General features: G+C 36.8%; 1 protein-coding gene across 1 annotated transcript in view; it reads right to left on the minus strand.

Moving 5' to 3' along the window:
- CNGA1 (cyclic nucleotide gated channel subunit alpha 1) overlaps positions 1–11,843 on the minus strand; it is a 37,967-nt gene extending 26,124 nt beyond the window's left edge. Inside the window, 1 exon segment of the mRNA NM_174278.2 lies at positions 11,664–11,843. The gene's annotated coding sequence lies outside the window, so the exon portion shown is untranslated.
- Positions 11,844–12,951: the final 1,108 nt, after the last annotated feature.

The raw sequence follows: 12,951 nt of genomic DNA on the forward strand, positions 1-12,951 counted from the left end.
TCAAACCAGCTCTTCTTCCTGACTTGCCTATTTCTGGTCATAGAATCACTGTTCTTTCATGCACTTAATTCTCTGAGAACTTGGAGTTCATTGTCTTTGACTCTTTCCTTCCCCACCAAGTCACCCTATCAAGTCTTATATATCCTATTTTACAACCCCCACTTTTTCATTCTAATTATCACTAGGGGTTTGTCAGGTGCTTGTTGCCACTTACTTTGACTAAGTCTTTTAGCTGATTTATTTATCCCCAGCCTCACCCTCCCCCCAGTTCATTCTTCAAAGTACTCCCAAATTAATCTTCTTAAGGAGCATATACATAGTATATTCTTGTTCTAGAATCTTCAAGACTTCACCATTGTCTACTGAATTATTACCCTTTCTTCTGCAACAAAGTCCCAATTTCCCTCCCTCCCTCTCAATTTCTTTCTCCCTTTTTATTACTTCAAAAAAGACAGGATGAAATACTATATAGTTATTAAAAAGAACAAAATACTTCTAGATGAACAGGTATTGTAAGTTCTTAAAGATATAGTATATTACCATATGTCAGAAAAGATATATATATACACATACATATATATATATTCATGTGTGTATATGCATGTGTGTGGAGAAAGAGAAAAGAAGATGCAACAAGAAAGTGGTAACAGTTATTACCTGCCTCTGAAAAAATAAAACCATGGATGAAAATGAGCAATAAGCATAGAAAGGGGACTATTGCATTTTCTGAATATTGTACAATGTACATTAATAAATTTGAGGATATGCATAGTGACCCTCATTTCAAAATGCAAAACAATGTAAAATTATGTTACCCATAGTTCCACCACCAGGAATTAACAAAGTTAACTTTTATCTTTTGTCAAACTTGCCTCCCACATTTGATGGCATTTGAAAATAAAATTTTATACCTGGGTGGGAAGGAGTTTCAAGAGGGAGTCACATATACTTATGCTTATATGTTATATACTTATAACTTATATGTTATACATGTAACAATGCTTCACATTGTTGTATGGCAGAAACCAACACAACATTGTAAAGCAATTATCTTCCAATTAAAAATAAAATTAAACTTTATATCCAAACTTTAGGTCCTTTTACCAAGCTGTCACTACGAAGTTCCAACCTTGTCTTCCCTCTACCCTCTACCCAGAAGCAACCACCATGGGTGTGTATCTTTCCAGCTCATTCCATCGTTTTCAGTTCAGTTCAGTTCAGTCACTCAGTCATGTCCAACTCTTTGCGACCCCATGAATAGCAGCACACCAGGCTTCCCTGTCCATCACCAACTCCTGGAGTTCACTCAAACTCATGTCCATCAAGTCAGTGATGCCATCCAGCCATCTCATCCTCTGTCGTCCCCTTTTCCTCCTGCCCCCTATCCCTCCCAGCATCAGAGTCTTTTCCAATGAGTCAACTCTTCTCATGAGGTGGCCAAAGTACTGGAGTTTCAGCTTTGGCATCAGTCCTTCCAATGAACACCCAGGACTGATCTCCTTCAGAATGGACTGGTTGGATCTCCTTGCAGTCCAAGGGACTCCCAAGAGTCTTCTCCAACACCATAGTTCAAAAGCATCAATTCTTCATTTTACATAGATATATAAGTATCCATAACCAAAGCATAGTTTGAGACACATTAAGTGTATAATTCTGACTTCCTATTTCATTTTATAATATTGTTTGTTAATACTGTAACCTGTATAGATTATATTTTGTTCCTTTTTTCTGTTTGTACATCTTCTTTATATTAATGAAAAATTGGTTCTTTCCAGTTTTTTGCTATTATGAACAATGCTACTATAAAATTCCTTTGCATGTTTCCTTAGACGCCTGTGCAAGAGTAGTCCTTATGTCTATGTCCAGAAGTGGAATGGCTGGTTCTACTTTCAGCTTACGAGATCAGCCACATTGCTTCTCAAGGTTGTGTATCATTTTACATTCTGTGACTCATATACAGATATATCATTTCCTCCACACCAGACCAACCTTCATATTGTCAGATTTTAGGGTGTTTTTTCTGAATCTGATGAGACAAATTTGTTTGCACTATGGTTTTTGATTTGCCTTTACTGAAGAAGTTGGACAAACTCTCATGAGTCTATTAACCATTTGGATTTATTAGAAGTTTATATTCTTAGTAACATTTTTTCAGTTGGGTTCTTTCATTCATTCAAAACATATTTAATGCCTGCTAGTTGTTAGGCATTATTATTACCCTCCAAGTGAATATGTACCCCTGGTCCTCTGTTAACTTCACTTTAATTTTACCTTTCTGAACTAAGCATAATAGTATAAAGCATAAAAATCCAAAATTAGTGCTCTACTAATGACATTCATTAAAAAGTAGAGACATTACTTTGCCTACAAAGCTCTGTCTAGTCAAAGCTTTGGTTTTTCCAGTAGTCATGTATGGATGTGAGAGTTGGACTGTGAAGAAAGATGAGTGCTGAAGAATTGATGCTTTTGAACTGTGGTGTTGGAGAAGACTCTTGAGAGTCCCTTGGACTACAAGGAGATCCAATCAGTCCATCCTAAAGGAAATCAGTCCTGAATATTTGTTGGAAGGACTGATGCTGAAGTTGAAACTCCAATACTTTGGCCGCCTGATGCAAAGAACTGACTCCTTGGAAAAGACCCTGATGCTGGGAAAGATTGAAGACAGGAAGAGAAGGGGATGACAGAGGATGAGATGGATGGCATCATAGGCTCGATGGACATGAGTCTGAGCAAGGTCCAGGAGTTGGTGATGGACAAGGAAGACTGGCATGCTACATTCCATGGGGTCACAAAGAGTCGGACATAACTGAGTGACTGAAATGAACTGAACTGAATGCCATTCATGAGGCTTCCCTGGTAGCTCAGCTGTAAAGAATTCACCTGCAATACAGGAGATCCTGATTTGTTTCCTAGACCGGGAAGATCCCCTAGAGAAGGGATAGGCTACCACTCCAGTATTCATGGGCTTCCCTGGTGGCTCAGATGGTAAAGAATCCACCTGCAGTGCAAGAGACCTGGGTTTGATCCCTGGGTTGGGAAGATCCCCTAGAGGAGGGGATGGCAACCCACTCCAGTATTCTTGCCTGGAGAATCCCCATGGACAGGGCTGGTGGGCTACAGTCCAGAGGATCTCAAAGAGTCAGACACAACTGAGCAACTAAGCACAGCACAGCACAGCAATGCTATTCATGTACTCTACTAACATGTGAATCCCTTAAATTATTTACCAAGAAATATTTGTTTATCAGTGTTTGGCTTACTAAGCAATCTAAATCCTTTAATCTCATTTAATTATCATCACAACTATGTTTTGACCGTATTATGCCACCCAAGCAGTGAACTACTTCTGGATAAAATTGAAAACTGAACTGAGCAATCCAGTTTCTAAGTTTGGCAGAGCATGCAGACTTTAAAGCATCATCTTTAAACAAAGACAGTTGCATATTATGCAGCTCAGAGCACCCACACTGTAATTATTTGTTGTTCATTCGCTCAGTCGTGTCTGACTCTTTGAGATTTCATGAACTGCAGCATGTCAGACTTCCCTGTCCTTCACCATCTCCTGGAGTTTGTTCAAACTCATGTCCATTGAGTGGGTAATTCTATCCAACCATCTCATCTTTTGTCACCTCCTTCTCCTCCTGCCTTCAATCTTTCCCAGCATCAGGGTCTTTTCCAATGAGTAAGCTCCTCGCATCAGGTAAACAAAGTAGGTTACCTTTCAGTTCAGTTCAGTCGCTCAGTCATGTCTGACTCTTTGTGACCCCATGGACACCAGGCACACCAGGCCTCCCTGTCCATCACCAACTCCCGATTTAGCATTAGCCAAAGACCATTCAACTTGTATGAGGATTCCTATATGTTGGTGCTTTCTGGAGTAGAATTCTTTGTGAATGTCCCAAAAAAAACTGAGAAAAATGATGTATTTGGTATTCATCTATTATTTGTATGTATGAAGACAAAGAAGGCAGAGCACTGAGGAACTAATACCTTCAAACTGTGGTGCTGGACAAGCCTCCTGAGAGTCCCTTGGATAGCAAGGAGCTCAAACCCGTCAATCTTAAAAGAAATCAACCGTGAATATTTGTTTGAAGAGCTGATGCTGAAGCTCCAATATTTTGGTCATCTGATGCAAACAGCCGACTCACTGGAAAAGTCCCTGATGCTGGGAAAGATTGAGGGCAAAAGGAAAAGAGGGCATCAGGGTCAGATGGCTGGATGGCGTTTCTGAAGCAATGGACATGAACCTGGGCAAACTTTGGGAGATGGTGAGGGACAGGGAGGCCTGGCACGCTGCAGTCCATGGGGTCATAAAGAGTTGGACACGATTGGGAGACTGAACAACAACAACAACATTATTTGTTATATTGACACTAAGTAAATAGGTACCTTTTTAAAGAGAAATGCTTTCTTCTCCATTAGTGCAAAGATATTCTAAAGAATGTACTCTAATCTGCCAATGCAACCAGTAAAACTCAAGCCTCAAAAAAAAGTACAGAACAACATGCAGTAAACTATAAACAATAGTTACCTCTGGAGACTAGATCTTTGCATTATTTGAACTTTATACAATATGCACGTATTAACTTTATAATAAAAGGATAAATTTCAGTATCTTTTCTCAAAAGAATATTACTAAACAACTTGTAGAAATGTTCATGATATAGTGTTAAACAGAAAAAGCAGATAGCTAAACACTATTTATGTTACACTATTTATGTTATCATCCTGTCTTATTAGAAATGTTGCATATGTGCATGGAAAGGATAAATACTTTAATATTGAACATTTTAAGTTTTTAGTGGTAGGATCATCAGTATATGGCTTTTTCTTTGTATTCTGTAATTTTCCCTAATTTATTTTCTTAATGAGAATAAAAAGGCAGTATTTATAAATTTTGTTTAGTAGCAAAAATAATTTATGTCAGCAGTTTTGCTTTAAAATAATGTTTTCCAGCCCTTGCCCAATCTCAGTATCCTACTGCAGAGCCTAGGTTCTTTCTTAATATTTAACAATGCTCCCAGAGTTGTGTAACCATCCAGAACAGGCTTTGCCAGCTCCGCAATAGAGAAGCAGCCAGTGCCTGAAAACAACCATCTACTGCTTGGCAAAGCTTAGGTTCTAGCCCCAGCTCTACACCAAATTGCCAGTGAGAACTTGGCAGAGATCTTTCTGAGTTTCGTTTCCCCTTCCATAGAGTGGAGATGCTAAAACCTGTCCTGACTTCTATAGTGGTTCTCTATGGGGAGTTAATGAAAAATACACACAAAGTAATATTGAAGGCTGTGAAGATTTACACAAATTCAAGTTGACGATCAGAGAAGGCAATGGCAACCCACACCAGTACTCTTGCCTGGAGAATCCCATGGACGGAGGGGCCTGGTGGGCTGCAGTTCATGGGGTCACGAAGAGTCAGACACAACTGAGCGACTTCACTTTCACTTTTCACTTTCATGCATTGGAAAAGGAAATGGCAACCCACTCCAGTGTTCTTGCCTGGAGAATCCCAGGGATGGGGGAGCCTGATGGGCTGCCATCTATGGGGTCACACAGGGTCGGACACAACTGAAGCGACTTAGTAGCAGCCAAGTTGATGATGTAATTATATAACTACCAAGCTCAGAAAGAGACAACCATCAACTTTCTAAGGGAGACAAAGAGAGCTAACATGCTTAAAGTAATCTTTCTTTAAGCCTTCCCTCCTTGAACTGTCACTTTGAGAACTCAATTTTGTCAGAGCAACTATTTAATAATTATCTTTAGAGGGTCATAAGCTAACTGTAATTGCCATGAAGACCAAAACAGAACTGAACAAAACTGTTGCTATGTGTGCCCGTAGCAAACAAACACAAGGAACGATTGTTAAAACGACTGTTATCAACTTACAGAGAAAATACAACACTTCCTCAGGAAGCAACAATTTCACTAAAGAGGTCGTTATTATCCTAGTCATTATCATCACCTTTACAATTCACAGAAAATTCGCAAAGGGGCCATCATAAAGTAAAATCTCAATTAATCAAAAGGCAGTTAATAAACCATCGAATAACCAAATATATTCTCCAGACTCATTTTTTTAGCCAAACATTTTACAATAAAACAGTGATATAAATGCCAGAAAAATAAAGGTCCTAAGAGCAAAACTACTACTTTTTGAATGAAGCTACTCCATTCCCAATGACCAGAACTAGGAATATTTTTTAAATAAACTTAAAGTATGGATTATAACAATAAAGTCATATATATTAAAACCCTAGAGCACCACAAGACCCTACATCATCAAAGAAAATTTTCTCTAGAATCGATGTGTTATACTGATCAAGGGTAAGAATGAAGACTTTCTGCAATGGTTGGAAGCCTTAATGCGTTATCCTCCCCCTTTTACCCACTCAATCAGACAGTATTCTGAATTCTAAAAATTGACCATAAAAATTAATAAATTATGATTACCTGCAGGTTTCCTTGACCTTTATGTTAGGGTACCTCACTCAAATATTTGTTTCTCAGGAAATGCAATCTGATGAGAATGGAATTTCTCAGAAAATGGATGCTGATGAGAAGCCTTTGGGGAAAGTCTGAATTAGAGTTTCATCTTCCATAAAATCTGTTGTGATTTCACCATCTATTACATGTATTGACTATATTTTAAACCATTATGTTAGCCATAAGCATTTATTTCCTTGTACATACATCTACGTTTGCATATGACTATTCCACTTTACCAATTCTTCTCTAAGCTTCTTAAAAGCAGAGAACTTTCTCTGCTCTTTACATCCTTGGGACAAAGCAAATACAAAATTTGATGGAAACAATAATGAGTAAACATACAAAGAGGCAAATAAGTATTTCTAACCCAGCACTTGAGGTCCCCTGGATTCTAATTACACAGGAATTTTGTCAGTCACAATGTCTATTTGAAATTTAGGATAATTTTTTCCCTGCTTTTCTTACAAATCTATGTCTTATACCCAACAGAACACATTAAAACTACTGATATTTTTACTTTAAACAATGTGAAGATAGCATAATCTAATCTTTACTTAATATTTTTGTTTCTCAACCCTTGTTGAGCATGTGCTATATGCCATATAGCTTGCTGCAGTGTGAAGGCAAGGAAGAAAAGAGGAAGGATGGAAGGCAGGCTTCCAGCCCTAAAGAAGTTAATAAGAGAGCCCTGTAAGTAACAAAAATCCAACATGACAATTTTGTGTGTATAAAGGCCAACTCTGTGGAGTCAGGAGATTCATGAAAGCTCTCCAAAGCAGGGAATATGTGACTGGGTTTTGAAGGATGAGTAGGAGTTTACTAAGGTAGTGGTGAAAATGAGTCCTCCTGGCAGAAGAAACACCATCTGAAGAAGGTAAGGAATGAAGAAAAGAGCAAATATTTCTAATGACTAGAATTAGGATGCCTGGGTGCTTGTGGCTTCCCCTCAGCACTCATGTAATGTGGAACACTTTTCGTGAGTGGCCTGACCCATTATTGTATTATGATCCAGTTATCAGTGTCTGTCCCAACAGACTTGAGATCAGGTACCAGTGAGCTCTGATTTTTATGTTTCCAGCAACTTACATAATGCCTGGCTCATAAAACCTTCCAAAAAAGCTTTGCTTTACTTTTGATATTTAGTTTATTGCACAAACACTACTCTCAAAACTTAAACATCTATACTCTATCATCATTGTAATGATCACATTTAAATACTATTTCTATAACAGCACAATGTGTACATTTCTTAATCCCAATTTCCTTTAGAACAATTTTATCAATTCCCAAGAATGTGCTTTGAAAAGAGATTTCATTAGATTTATGGATTTATTTTGAGAGAATCAACACACCTAATATATTAAAATTTTTAATTACCTGACAAGGGACATCTCTTCATTTATTGATAGCTTTTAAAGTCTACTATATATGTTTTAAGTCTTTATAATTTTCATTAAACAAGCTATGCATATTTCTAGTTAAATATATTCTATGTATTTAAATTTGTATTTGTAAATAAGATTTTTTTAACATATTGTCTCACCAGTTACTACTGATTTATAGGAGAGGTGTCTATATATGTATTTTGTAGCCTATCATCTTACTGAACTTTAGCTTTAATAGTTTTAAATTGATCCATTTACATTTTCTAGGTAGACGATACCATAAGTAATGATAATTTTATCTCTTCAAAATGTATATCTTGTTTATTTTTCTCATTTCATTCTACTCATCTCATGAGTAGAAGTTATAGAACACTGCTAAATAATAGATACTATATCCTGCTTCTGTTTCAGTCCCTAGAATTTCTCCTATTTTTCTCACTGGTTCCAGATAAATTTTCTTTATTGTGTTAAGGAAGTTTTCTTATATAAGTAATTTCCTCTTCTTTCAAGAATATACATTAAACTTCACCAGTTACCTTTCATCAGCTAAAGCTAAGTTTATTTGTAACTGGGAACATTTGTAACATTTGAGAACTATTACATGTAATTATAAGTACTTGCTTCACACTCCAGAGTATCTATATTACCATAATTCAAAATCTTGGCATAATGGTTGTCTGCTGATGGGAAGGTACACGCTATTTTTCCTTTGAGGGAATGTAGGAAAGTGCCAGCTGTTTGATTACTGCCATAGCCAAAACTTAAAATATGACAGTCTAAATTCCCATGCACTCTTATGTCAGGTGACGGGCTCTAGCACTATGTGGATTTATCCCGCTGAACTACTGATGGGGACACAGTAGGAAACAAAGCAAAGTTTTTATCTAAGACAATCACTGGCACATAATAGGTACCAAATAAGTCTTTATTGAATAATACATAAAAATATCTAGGGTACAGTAGCTTTTTTGGAGGTAGTTTTGGACCCCTTTTAAAAATCATGTCCATAAGTTTTAGTCAATTTAAGTTTTACTTTTCAATTTAAACTTAGGCATTTGTTTATGTAGAAAATAATCTATTTTATCCAGACTTTTAAGTTTTTAGCACTATTAATTTCATAGCTTAAAAAATTACCTCCATGAAAAAGAGAAAGATCTATAATAGTGTCTTGCTATTATCGTCAAAGAGTTATTTGATATTTCTCCCCCTTCCCACCCCTTTTTTTTTTTTTTTTCATTTCTAAGGGGTAGGGTCCTTAATTAATTAATTAATTAATTTATTTATTTATTTATTATTTTTTTTTTTTTACTAGCCCGCCCCGGTCCGCGGGCCGCCTAGTCGCGCTCGGGTCCCGCCCTGCGGGCTGCGCAGCCTGATGACGTCAGGGCAGCCGGCTTCCCCCCTTAATTTAAACTTATTAATTTTTAACTCTATTTGACTGTGACCAGAGAATGTATACTTTTTTGCCTAATTGAGATTATTTTTGTGATCAATATGTACCAATATTCTAAGAGTAGAGGAAAGAGGGTGTATTTTCTATGCAGCGGTCCCCAACCTTTTGGGCACCAGGGACCAATTTCGTGGAAGACAATTTTCCCAAGGACCAGGGTCGAGGGGGATGGTTTGGTAAAGATTCAAGGACGTTACATTTACTGTACACTTTATTTCTATTGTTACTACATCTGCTTCACCCCAGGTCATCAAGCATTAGATCCTAGAGGCTGGGGACCCCTGCACTATGGGATATAAAGTATAATCAATAATTATTAGGTCTTTTATTTACAGTTAACACCATGATGCTTAACCACCACCATTCTCTTTTATCCGCCTGCTTCATTTAACAAAACTGTAAGTAACATTTATAGAAAGGACAGTAAGTGAAAAAATGAATATAGTGGAACAAATTGACTGAGGGATATATAAACAGAAAAGGTCAAGGAGTGAAAAGCTAGTTATAAGATATGTCTTTAACAGTAGGAACATTTTAAAAGCTCAGTTTAATAAAGTCTAACTTTCTGATACAGAATGAAAGCACAAATATTTAAAATCCTGTAATCTTGGCATTATGTATGTATGAATGTATGTATACATTATGTATGTATGTATATATATACATAATATATATATTATGTATGGATGTATGGATGGATGGATGGATGGATGTGAGAGTTGGACTGTGAAGAAAGCTGAGTGCCGAAGAATTGATGCTTTTAAACTGTGGTGTTGGAGAAGACTCTTGAGAGTCCCTTGGACTGCAAGGAGATCCAACCAGTCCATTCTGAAGGAGATCAGCCCTGGGATTTCTTTGGAAGGAATGATGCTAAAGCGGAAACTCCAGTACTTTGGCCACCTCATGCAAAGAGTTGACTCATTGGAAAAGACTCTGATGCTGGGAGGGATTGGGGGCAGGAGGAGAAGGGGACGCCAGAGGATGAGATGGCTGGATGGCATCACTGACTCGATGGATGTGAGTCTGAGCGAACTCCGGGAGTTGGTGATGGACAGGGAGGCCTGGGGTGCTGCGATTCATGGGGTCGCAAAGAGTCGGACATGACTGAGTGACTGAACTGAACTGAATCTTGGCACAATAAACATGATAAAGAGTAGTTTTAAGTTTATAAAAATAAAGTGAAAAAAGTGAAAGTGTCAGTCACTCAGTGGTTCCTGACTCTTGGTGACCCTGTGGACTTCTCCAGGCTTCTCTGTCCATGGAATTCTCCAGGCAAGAATACCCACAAGAGTGGGTAGCCATTCCCTTCTACAGGGCATCTTCCTGACTCAGGGATCAAACCCAAGTCTCCTGCCTTGCAAGCAGATTCTTTAGATTCTTTACCTTCTGAGCCACCAGGGAGGCCAGGAAAATAAAACTATCAAATAATTGATAAGTTTTTTAAAGTCTAATTAAATTATACATGCCTATCATGGAGAAATAAAAGAAAGCAAGATAATTTAAATTCTGGCTCCATCGCATAATAGTAATATGTTACCTTGAGAGAGTTATTAAACCTCTTTAGACCACTTATCTCTAAAAGGAAGTGTGCAGGTTGCTACAATAATGTTTGTAAAGTAACTAACATTTAAAAAGTTCTTAAATGTCTCCAATGAGTTGGAGCTCATATTTTCAGGGAGTTTTATTAAGATTTACATGAATTTGACAGTGTTCCATCTTCAAATATCTTAAAAAGAAAGAAAACCTAGTATATGATACTTCCTTTGAGGAAAGACACATCTGAACAAAGGTATTGTTTTGACTTCTAAAAATGAACTTGAAGGTAAACAACAAGGACCTACTGTATAGCACAGGGATCTCTACTCAATATCTTTTAATAACCCAAACGGAACAGAATCTGAAAAAATATATATATATATGTATCATATGTATATACATACATTCATATGTTTTATGTATATATATATAACTGAATCATTTTGTTGTACACTAGAAACTAAGACAATATTGTAAATCAACTATACTTATATTTGTAAAAAATAAACTTTAAATTTGCAAAAAGGCAGTATTTACTATGCTATGATATTCAGATTAGCAGGACCATATTGCCAGACTTTATTTAGTGTTATTTTTAACTAAAACTGTATCTTTAACTAAACTGTGTTTAGTAGAATACTCATTTATCTGTCAAAAATAGAGAGAAATCAATAAAAATAAAACCATCAGTTGTTGCTAGAAAGCATATACCATGGAAAACAAAGCAAATGCTGATGCATTAATAAATCAAAACAGAGGTATAAACATATGTGAAAATATAATTTTAATTACCACTGAGTTCTTACCTTTGGTTGCTTAAGCACTGTATCTGTGTCTTCCAGAAACAGAAGTCAGTGGTGTATCCAAAGCAAACAGGGATATAGTGTAAATCCGGACATTGTCAAAATCCAGGTCCTAATTTTTAAAAGAAATAAATATGCTGATCTTTTTCCTTTCTTTAAACATGTACAAACAGCTAGTTTTCTTAATCATTCCCAAGGAAAGAAACAGTTCTGTGGCAATGACAAAGGAGGATTTTCATGAGCCAGTATTGGATTTGCGGATTTATATACAGATGAAAATAACAGCAAAGCACCATTATCCTTTGCTAGAGCCCAAGCTTATTAATATGTGACAGATTTAGGAACAAAAGGGGTTTTCTTATACTATACCTCTTAACAAATTTGCAATTAAGCTTAACCAAAGGTAATATCGGCTAATGAATTTTATTAAAGTTCTGTTTTCAATTTATCCAGCATTACAATCTGGATAGAATTATAGGCTTTTACAAATTATGACTAAAATTTTAAATATAGTGCCATCATAATAAAACTATTAAAATATAAATAAGGTGTACTTATTTATTCATTGACCCATTTAATGTGTGTTTTGTGGAAGAGCTGCATGTCTCATATCTAGTCAGAAATAAAATTGGATGAGTCTGAGCATCCCTGAATGAGGCATACTTTAGGTGTGGCAATAAGATATGCCAGTTAGTGTCCAAATATTATTCTAATGACCAAACAGTAAATTTTCCTCAGAGTTTTTAATCCAATATTTGATAGTTTACATACTCACTAAGGGCTTCCCTGGTGGCTCAGCTAGTAAAGAATCTGTCTGCAAATGCAGGAGACCGTGGTTCAATTGCTGGTTTAGGAAGAACTCCTGGAGAAGGGAATGGCTATCCACTCCAGTATTCTGGCCTGGAGAATTCCATGGACTCTATAGTCCATGGGATCACAAAGAGTTGGACATGACCGAGCAGCTTTCACTTCACTTCACATACTCACAAAATTTTTTTCTGATTTATTACTGTAGACTTCCTTAATAGCTTAGTTAGAGATCTCTTCTTGGAAGTAAGGATTTTTCAGAAAATTATACTTGTCTAATAATAAAGAACCTTTTGTTCTTAAATTCAATGTTCACTTTACTTCCGTCTCTCTTACAGGAACTATGGCTCCCTTTAGGTTGGGGTGGTGTCTGTGACACCACACTAAGTTTACACACAGAGGTTTTGGAGTCACAGGCCTGGTTTGAACCTCAGCTCCAAGTTCACCAGCTCTGAGACTAGAGCATGGTAGTGAACCCTCTGGG

This window comes from Bos taurus, chromosome 6 (assembly GCF_002263795.3).
Source record: "Bos taurus isolate L1 Dominette 01449 registration number 42190680 breed Hereford chromosome 6, ARS-UCD2.0, whole genome shotgun sequence".
NCBI lineage: Eukaryota > Metazoa > Chordata > Mammalia > Artiodactyla > Bovidae > Bos > Bos taurus.